Consider the following 10,353-nt stretch of genomic DNA (forward strand, 5'->3'; position numbering starts at 1 on the left):
GGTCAGTAGCAGGCGGAGTCTCTTGGCGGCGGGTGTTCTGCTTTTGCCCACTGCTCCCTCTTTTGCTACGCTGTTGGCTCGGTCTCACCACTGCCTCTTCCTCCGAACTGTGAAAGTCAGTGGCACGACCTTCATTCCATGTGGGGTCTAGGACCTCATCGTCCCCTGCATCGTCTTCCACCCAGTCTTGATCCCTGACCTCCTGTTCAGTCTGCACACTGCAGAAAGACGCAGCAGTTGGCACCTGTGTTTCGTCATCATCAGAGACATGCTGAGGTGGTATTCCCATGTCCTCATCATCAGGAAACATAAGTGGTTGTGCGTCAGTGCATTCTATGTCTTTCACCGCTGGGGAAGGGCTAGGTGGATGCCCTTGGGAAACCCTGCCAGCGGAGTCTTCAAACAGCATAAGAGACTGCTGCATAACTTGAGGCTGAGACAGTTTCCCTGGTATGCATGGGGGTGATGTGACAGACTGATGGGGTTGGTTTTCAGGCGCCATCTGTGCGCTTTCTGCAGAAGACTGGGTGGGAGATAATGTGAACGTGCTGGATCCACTGTCGGCCACCCAATTGACTAATGCCTGTACCTGCTCAGGCCTTACCATCCTTAGAACGGCATTGGGCCCCACCATATATCGCTGTAAATTCTGGCGGCTACTGGGACCTGAGGTAGTTGGTACACTAGGACGTGTGGATGTGGCAGAACGGCCACGTCCTCTCCCAGCACCAGAGGGTCCACTAACACCACCACGACCATGTCCACGTCCGCGTCCCTTACTAGATGTTTTTCTCATTGTTATGGTTCACCACAACAACAAATATATTATTTGGCCCAATGTATTGTATTCAAATTCAGCGGGATATAAATTTGAGGCCTAGTATTTAGGCGCTGGGTGACCGGTATGGATTTAGTGACAGAATTAGACTTGGAAATGCACAGAAGCGTGTGTGTGAAGTTATTCTGAATGACCCAATGTGCACCTTGAATATTATATACCCTTTTTGGGATAGATTTCAAATAGCTCTGATATAGCAGGAACCACTAAATTATGAAATTGCTAAATTGGGAATTGTACTTCAACCCAGAACAAAAAATGTGCTTTGACGGGCACTAAATAACTTTCCCAGCTACAACAGGACAGCGGTAACGAGAGATTTAGAGGGATTTAAATTTGAGGCCTAGTATTTAGGCGCTGGGTGACAGGTATGGGTTTAGTGACAGAATTAGACTTGGAAATACACAGTAGCGGGTGTGTGTGAAGTTATTCTGAATGACCCAATGTGCACCTTCAATATTATATACCCTTTTTGGGATAGATTTCAAATAGCTCTGATATAGCAGGAACCACTAAATTATGAAATTGCTAAATTGGGAATTGTACTTCAACCCAGAACAAAAAATGTGCTTTGACGGACACTAAATATCTTGCCCAGCAACAACAGTACAGCGGTGGGTAACGAGAGATTTAGAGGGATTTAAATTTGAGGCCTAGTATTTAGGCGCTGGGTCACCGGTATGGATTTAGTGACAGAATTAGACTTGGAAATGCACAGAAGCGTGTGTGTGAAGTTATTCTGAATGACCCTATGTGCACCTTCAATATTATATACCCTTTTAGGGATAGATTTCAAATAGCTCTGATATAGCAGAAACCACTAAATTATGAAATTGCTAAATTGGGAATTGTACTTCAACCCAGAACAAAAAATGTGCTTTGACGGACACTAAATATCTTGCCCAGCAACAACAGTACAGCGGTGGGTAACGAGAGATTTAGAGGGATTTAAATTTGAGGCCTAGTATTTAGGCGCTGGGTCACCGGTATGGATTTAGTGACAGAATTAGACTTGGAAATGCACAGAAGCGTGTGTGTGAAGTTATTCTGAATGACCCTATGTGCACCTTCAATATTATATACCCTTTTAGGGATAGATTTCAAATAGCTCTGATATAGCAGAAACCACTAAATTATGAAATTGCTAAATTGGGAATTGTACTTCAACCCAGAACAAAAAATGTGCTTTGACGGACACTAAATATCTTGCCCAGCAACAACAGTACAGCGGTGGGTAACGAGAGATTTAGAGGGATTTAAATTTGAGGCCTAGTATTTAGGCGCTGGGTCACCGGTATGGATTTAGTGACAGAATTAGACTTGGAAATGCACAGAAGCGTGTGTGTGAAGTTATTCTGAATGACCCTATGTGCACCTTCAATATTATATACCCTTTTAGGGATAGATTTCAAATAGCTCTGATATAGCAGAAACCACTAAATTATGAAATTGCTAAATTGGGAATTGTACTTCAACCCAGAACAAAAAATGTGCTTTGACGGACACTAAATATCTTGCCCAGCAACAACAGTACAGCGGTGGGTAACGAGAGATTTAGAGGGATTTAAATTTGAGGCCTAGTATTTAGGCGCTGGGTCACCGGTATGGATTTAGTGACAGAATTAGACTTGGAAATGCACAGAAGCGTGTGTGTGAAGTTATTCTGAATGACCCTATGTGCACCTTCAATATTATATACCCTTTTAGGGATAGATTTCAAATAGCTCTGATATAGCAGAAACCACTAAATTATGAAATTGCTAAATTGGGAATTGTACTTCAACCCAGAACAAAAAATGTGCTTTGACGGACACTAAATATCTTGCCCAGCAACAACAGTACAGCGGTGGGTAACGAGAGATTTAGAGGGATTTAAATTTGAGGCCTAGTATTTAGGCGCTGGGTCACCGGTATGGATTTAGTGACAGAATTAGACTTGGAAATGCACAGAAGCGTGTGTGTGAAGTTATTCTGAATGACCCTATGTGCACCTTCAATATTATATACCCTTTTAGGGATAGATTTCAAATAGCTCTGATATAGCAGGAACCACTAAATTATGAAATTGCTAAATTGGGAATTGTACTTCAACCCAGAACAAAAAATGTGCTTTGACGGACACTAAATATCTTGCCCAGCAACAACAGTACAGCGGTGGGTAACGAGAGATTTAGAGGGATTTAAATTTGAGGCCTAGTATTTAGGCGCTGGGTGACAGGTATGGGTTTAGTGACAGAATTAGACTTGGAAATACACAGTAGCGGGTGTGTGTGAAGTTATTCTGAATGACCCAATGTGCACCTTCAATATTATATACCCTTTTTGGGATAGATTTCAAATAGCTCTGATATAGCAGGAACCACTAAATTATGAAATTGCTAAATTGGGAATTGTATTTCAACCCAGAACAAGAAATGTGCTTGAACGGACACTAAATAACTCGCCCAGCTACAGCACTAGGGACAGATTTAGCTGGATATAAATTTGAGGCCTAGTATTTAGGCGCTGGGTGACCGGTATGGATTTAGTGACAGAATTAGACTGGGATATGGCCAAAAAATAAACAGACTATTGCTGGTTAAATGCACTTGGTGTGACAGCTTCACCCTGATGTAGGCTTTAGCCAAAAAACAACCACACCATTGAGGGTTAAATGCACTTGGTGACAGGCGCAGCTTGCCCCTGATTTTGTATATGGCCAAAAAATGAACAGACTATTGCTGGTTAAATGCACTTGGTGTGACAGCTTCACCCTGATGTAGGCTTTAGCCAAAAAACAACCACACCATTGAGGGTTAAATGCACTTGGTGACAGGCGCAGCTTGCCCCTGATTTTGTATATGGCCAAAAAATGAACAGACTATTGCTGGTTAAATGCACTTGGTGTCACAGCTTCACCCTGATGTAGGCTTTAGCCAAAAAACAACCACACCATTGAGGGTTAAATGCACTTGGTGACAGGCGCAGCTTGCCCCTGATTTTGTATATGGCCAAAAAATGAACAGACTATTGCTGGATAAATGCACTTGGTGTGACAGCTTCACCCTGATGTAGGCTTTAGCCAAAAAACAACCACACCATTGAGGGTTAAATGCACTTGGTCGCAGCTTGTGCTGGCGCACCACAAGACACAAAATGGCCGCCGATCACCCCAGAAAAATGAGACTGACAAACGGTCTGTGCAGCCTAAAAACAGTGAGCAATTGAGGATCAGCAGCTCAATGATCCACAGCTGCAGATCGATCAGTTAATCAAGTCCTTTGGAGGAGTTAATCTGCCTAATCTCGCCCTACTGTCGCAGCCGCAACCTCTCCCTACGCTAATCAGAGCAGAGTGACGGGCGGCGCTATGTGACTCCAGCTTAAATAGAGGCTGGGTCACATGGTGCTCTGGCCAATCACAGCCATGCCAATAGTAGGCATGGCTGTGATGGCCTCTTGGGGCAAGTAGTATGACGCTTGTTGATTGGCTGCTTTGCAGCCTTTCAAAAAGCGCCAAGAAAGCGTCACAAAAGCGCGAAGAAAGCGACGAACACCGAACCCGAACCCGGACTTTTACGAAAATGTCCGGGTTCGGGTCCGTGTCACGGACACCCCAAAATTCGGTACGAACCCGAACTATACAGTTCGAGTTCGCTCATCCCTACTCTCAGACTATGGAGACACTTGAACATGATTTTTTTTAATTTTTTTGGTTTAAAAATGATATTATGTGTAAAACTGAAATAAATAAAAAAGTATGCATATTAGGTATTGCCACGTCCGTAACAACCTGCTTTATAAAAATACCACATGAACTAACCAATCAGTTTAACATCGTAAAAAAAAATGAAATAAAAACTGTCAAAAAAGCCATTTACTGTCACCTTACATCACAAAAAGTGTAATAGCAAGCAATCAAAAAGTCATATGCACCCCAAAATAGTACCAATCAAAAAATGAGATCCTACCTAAGACAATTGCCCAAAATATAAAAAAAATATGGCTGTCAGAATATGGCCTCATGCGCACGACCGTGCTGTTTTTTGCGGTCTGCAAACTGCGGATCTACAAAAAATGGAAGCCGTCCGTTTGTGGAACAGAATGGGCAGCCTATTGTAGAAATGCCTATTCTTGTCCTCAAAACGGACAATAATAGGACATGCTATATTTTTTGGGCGGGGCCACGGAACGGTGCAACGGATGCGGACAGCACACGGAGTGCTGTCTAAAATGGGGTCATTTTTGGGTGGTTTCTAATATGCAAGCCCCACAAAGTGACCTTAGACCAGAACTGGTCCTTAAAAATTGGGTTTTGAAAATGTTCTTAAAAATTTTAAGATTTGCTTCTAAACTTCTAAGCCTTCTAACGTTACAAAAAAGAAAATGTAATTTACAAAATTATCTAAACATGAAGTAGACATATGGGAAATGTAAAGTAATAACTATTTTAGGAGGTATCACTATCTGTTTTAAAAGCAGAGAAATAGAAATTTAGAAAATTGTGAATTTTTCCAAATTTTTGGTAAATTTGGTATTTTTTTATAAATAAAAATGAAATATTTTGACTTAAATTTCCCACTGTCACGAAGTACACCATGTGGCGAGAAAAAATTCTCAGAATTGCTTTGATAAGTAAAAGTGTTTTAAAGTTATCACCACATAAAGTCACACATGACAGATTTGCAAAAAATGGCCTAGTACTTAAGGTGAAAAATGGCAGGTTCCTGAAGGGGTTAAACATGCTCATACACTTCAAAACCCAAACTAAGCATTCAATTTTCTAATACAATTTTGTGTCAAATTTTATTAAATACCAATGTTAAAAACATAAAATACATGGTGAAAAAATCCTAATTCACATGTAGCCTCCAGGCACTGCTGCCGTTTTACAGAATAGTAACCGCAATGCTTTACTAAAAATAATTGTCTCTCAGCTATCTATCTAGCCAGTGGTACATCGCTAAGTATAGCAATAACATACAATATCTAATCATAACAAAATATGGTCAACGCTGGCTGTAGATCCAAACACCTGGGGATCTCGATATATGATTCATATGTTGCTTCATCAGGTGGTGGCGCCGAAACGGGATTCAGCAGCAGCACCTGGAGGATATAAGTTAATTAAAGGTTAGGCTACTTTCACACTTGCGTTTTGGCTTTCTGTTCTTGATATCCGTTCATGGCTCTCACAAGCGGTCCAAAACGGATCAGTTTGCATTCTAATGCATTTTTTGACAGTTTTTCTGAATTGAAAAGGATCCACTCAGAATGCATCTGTTTGCATCAGTTTGCATCAGTTCAGTCTCCCGCTTTGGAGATGCTCGCAGCTTTTTGGTGTTCGCCTGATGAAACTGAGCCAAACAAATCAGTCCTGGCACACAATGTAAGTCAATGGGGATGGATCTGTTACAATAGAAAACTGATCCGTCCTCCATTGACTTTCAATAGTATTCAAGACGGATCTGTCTTGGCTATGTTAAAGGTAATACAATTGGATCCGTTCTGAATGGATGCAGATGGATCCATGACGGATCCACACAAAACGCGAGTGTGAAAGTAGCCTTATTTGACCATATATTTGTGTTTTGCATCATAAAATATGAAGTTTTAATTGGGAACTGGAATGCTTAGTTTCAATTAAATAGAATAAGCTTTTTTCCATAGAGACCTGGGAGGGCAGTCCCATATATATTACATTTTCAGTGATCCTCACAAAATCTTCTTCTGTCTCGTATTTATAGTCAGCTGCCAGCTTAAGGCTACTTTCACACTAGCGTTTTTGCTGGATCCAGCAGGGTTCAGCAAAAACGCTTCTGTTACTGATAATATAACCATCTGCATCCGTTATGAACGGATGCCGTTGTGTCATCTTTAACATAGCCAAGACGGATTTGTCATAAACTCCATTGAAAGTCAATGCGGGACATATTAGTTTTTTATTGTGTCAGATTGTGTCAGAGTTAAACGGATCCATACCCATTGACTTGCATTGTGGGTCAGGAAGAATCCATCTTGCTCCCCATCCCACCAGATATATTTTACACTCCATGTAACAATAGACACTTTCATCCCACCAGCTGACCTCCCCATTCATCTCACTGTGCTTATCACTAGCGCAAGTAACATACTGCCCAACATACCGCTCATCTACAATCAAAATAAAGAGAAGTAAAACATATTTTACACTCATGCATTTTTATTTACATATAGTACACCTTTTCCTCTGCCTTGTCCACTCACAGGATTATACAAAAAGACACCCACATCTGCCCTCTCTCCCTCCTCTCTCTCCCACCCCCTGGCCTGCGCGCAAAAAATGGTTTTAAATATCGCTGTATGTGAATGTCATCTGATTACTGTCCTTATGAAGGGGGCACTCCACCCTTGAAACGCATCGACTGACAATAAATTTTTTTATCTACTTGTACCAATACTCTCCTGGTATCTAACTCCAGCTGACAGCACCGATACAGAGGTTCCCTTTTCTTCTTCTCCTCCTATAAGGATGGAAAGCAAACCGCAGCATGCTGCTGTTTGCTCTCTGGTATGAGAATGGAACAGAATGCATTTTGGAGCATTCCGTTCAGTTTAGTTACGTTTTGTCCCCATTGACAATGAATGGAAACAAAATGGAAGCGTTTTTATTTGGCTTTGAGACCCTATGACGGATCTCAATACCAGAAAATATTAACGCTATTGTGAAAGTAGCCTAATGTATATAAGAGCATTTCATAGACTAACATACATTTATACGTATATACATATTGTCTGTAATGATGGAGATCCCAAACTATAACACAAACATATTGGCCCAGAATTACTTATACTATAAATGGCAAGCATTTAGGCTTAGTGATGGACGAACATCAAATGTTCGCGAACCGCAAGTTTGCGGCGGGCCCCATTCACTTTAACGGCAGGCGAACCTGAAAAACCTTAAGATCATATTTGCAGCCACCAAATACTTACTAGAAGTGCACAAATCATCCTACAACATGGACAATGACATACCAGAGGGAGATCAATGGCAACAATTCCCTCAAAAATGTGTATTTTATTCAGGGGCCATTTTTATGCATCTTAAAGGGAAACTCTCAAAAATGTGCCCTGCTGGAGCCTAGAAAAATGTTATTTTAGTCCACGGGAGTACAGGCCCCAAACATTAGGCATTCACCAGACAGAAAACATCAAGTGATTATGTGGCTGGAGGTGTATATTAGACGGTCAGTGGATAACAATTTTACTGCAGGCCAGTGGAGTACAGGCCCCAAACATTAGGCAATGTGGCTGGAGGTATATTAGACGGTCATTGTATATCAATTTTACTGCAGGCCAGTGGTGTACAGGCCCCAAACATTAGGCATTCACCGGACAGAAAACATCAAGTGATTATGTGGCTGGATGTATATTAGAGGGTCAATGGATATTAATTTTACTGCAAGCCAGTACAAATACATGTAAAATACATATGTTTAAAATAACAAAAAATATAGAATTTAATTAAAAACATGGCTATGAAATCCCTCAATTAAATGTGATCATCACAGGTGTTGGATTCCTCCAATATCCATGCCTCATTCATTTTTATAAATGTGAGGTAGTCTACACTGTCGTGAGCTAAGCGAGTGCGCCTATTAGTCACGATCCCTCCTGCTGCGCTGAACGTCCTTTCGGACAGTAGACTGGACGAGGGGCAAGCCAAGAGTTCCATGGCAAATTGTGCCAGGTCTGGCCACAGGTCAAGTCTGCACAACCAGTAGTCAAGGGGTTTCTCACTTCTCAGAGCGTCCACATCGGCTGTTAACCCGATGTAGTCGGACACCTGTTGGTCTAGGCATTCCCTGAGGCTGGATACAGAGGGCGGCTTTCAAATGGTTGGCTGCAAGAATGATCTCATATCTGAAGTGACCAACACATCTTCAAAACGCCCTCTTCTTGCATGTGCGGTAGAATTGGTACGCACAACTGTTTCTCTGTGGGTGAAAATTCCTCTGCCAGCGCCCGCAACAGCAGAATGCAGCATCTCTCGAAGAAAGTCCTGGAAATGCTACATTCTGACAGCCATCTGTGATGCTGGGAACATATCCTCCATTTTGTGTTTGTATCGGGATTCTAAGTGCGTTGCCACCCCGTACTGGTCCTTGCCTTTAATGCTTTTTATACTGGTGGTCCCTCTTCAAACACTGGAGCATGAAGGCCCCCATTTGCACTAAATTGGAAGTGGTGGAGCGGCCTGGCTCCTGCTCATCGCCCAGGAGAATGTCGCCATTGGTCTCCTCTCCCCATCCATGGACAACACCAGGGATCCCAGAAAAGTTTAAAGCCTGATCTTCGTGCTTCTCCTTCTCCTCCTCCCCCAAGGCACCATCCTCCTGATGGCAACACTATTGTCAGCAACTGACACATTAAAAAAAGCCCACACTGCAGAGCCATTTGCCAGCATCCTGGGAGCGCAAGCTGTGACTGTGCATGGTTGGTGACTCGCTCCAGATACATTTGCAGTCTGCTTTTTGCCTCCTGTGCACTGCGAGTTCTGCCTGCTTCTCCTCCCTATCTGCTGCTCTCCCTCTAAACTCGCTTCCTCTTCTTCTCATGTGGGCACCCACGTGACTTCTATCGACATGTCATCATCGTCACCTTCACTACCACTGACATTAGAGATCTCGGAGAAGGCAGCAACAGTGGGGACCACCCTCCTTGGGCTGATCTGGGTACTGTCGTCAGACCGCTGGGTGGCGGCCATTGCTACCTCATCTTCCTCATCCGATGCCAAAAATGGCTGTGCATCGGTAAAGTCTGGGAATGGATGAGAAAATAATTCCTCTGACTCGAGTGAAGGTGCTATTGTGGTGGTGGTGGGGGTGTCTTTGGGGGTGCACATAGCAGAGAGTGAGGAGGGTTCTGATACAGAGGATGAGGAGGGTGCAGAAGAGGAAGGCTGAGAGATCCACTCAACTGTGATGCATCCTTTGACTTAATCGCACGCATCTTCTCCAACTTCCCACTTAGGCTCCGGCCTTGGGCACCTGCCCGACCCCTACCACCCCTGTGGAATCGCCTGCCTCTTCCTCTGCCTTTCATTTTCAAATTGACCCTGTGACAAAGTCTCTATCGAAGAGCAGCAGTATTTGTGGAAGCAGGTATATAGAACACCTTAATGATTGTTTACTAACAGGCAATTAGTTATTCGAATAGCATATGTCCTTCTGTATTGCTACGGTATCTCAGCAGAAGCGCACACAACTGCTGCACAATACAAATGCACTATACAGAAAGTATATTATAGGTATATCACACCCCTGCCTCAATCAGTTTTTTTGGGGGGCAATTGGTATATCACACCAGTTGATATTAGTTGTTCCAATAGCATTTGTGTCTCTGTATAGCTGCAGTATCTCAGCAGAACCGCACACAACTGCTGCACAATACAAATTCACTATAATATACTTTCCATGTTAGAGCATAGTTTATAAGTATATCAAACCCCTTAGTATGTCAAACCTGTATATAGCACACCTATACCAGTCCTTA

This window comes from Bufo gargarizans, chromosome 1 (assembly GCF_014858855.1).
Source record: "Bufo gargarizans isolate SCDJY-AF-19 chromosome 1, ASM1485885v1, whole genome shotgun sequence".
NCBI lineage: Eukaryota > Metazoa > Chordata > Amphibia > Anura > Bufonidae > Bufo > Bufo gargarizans.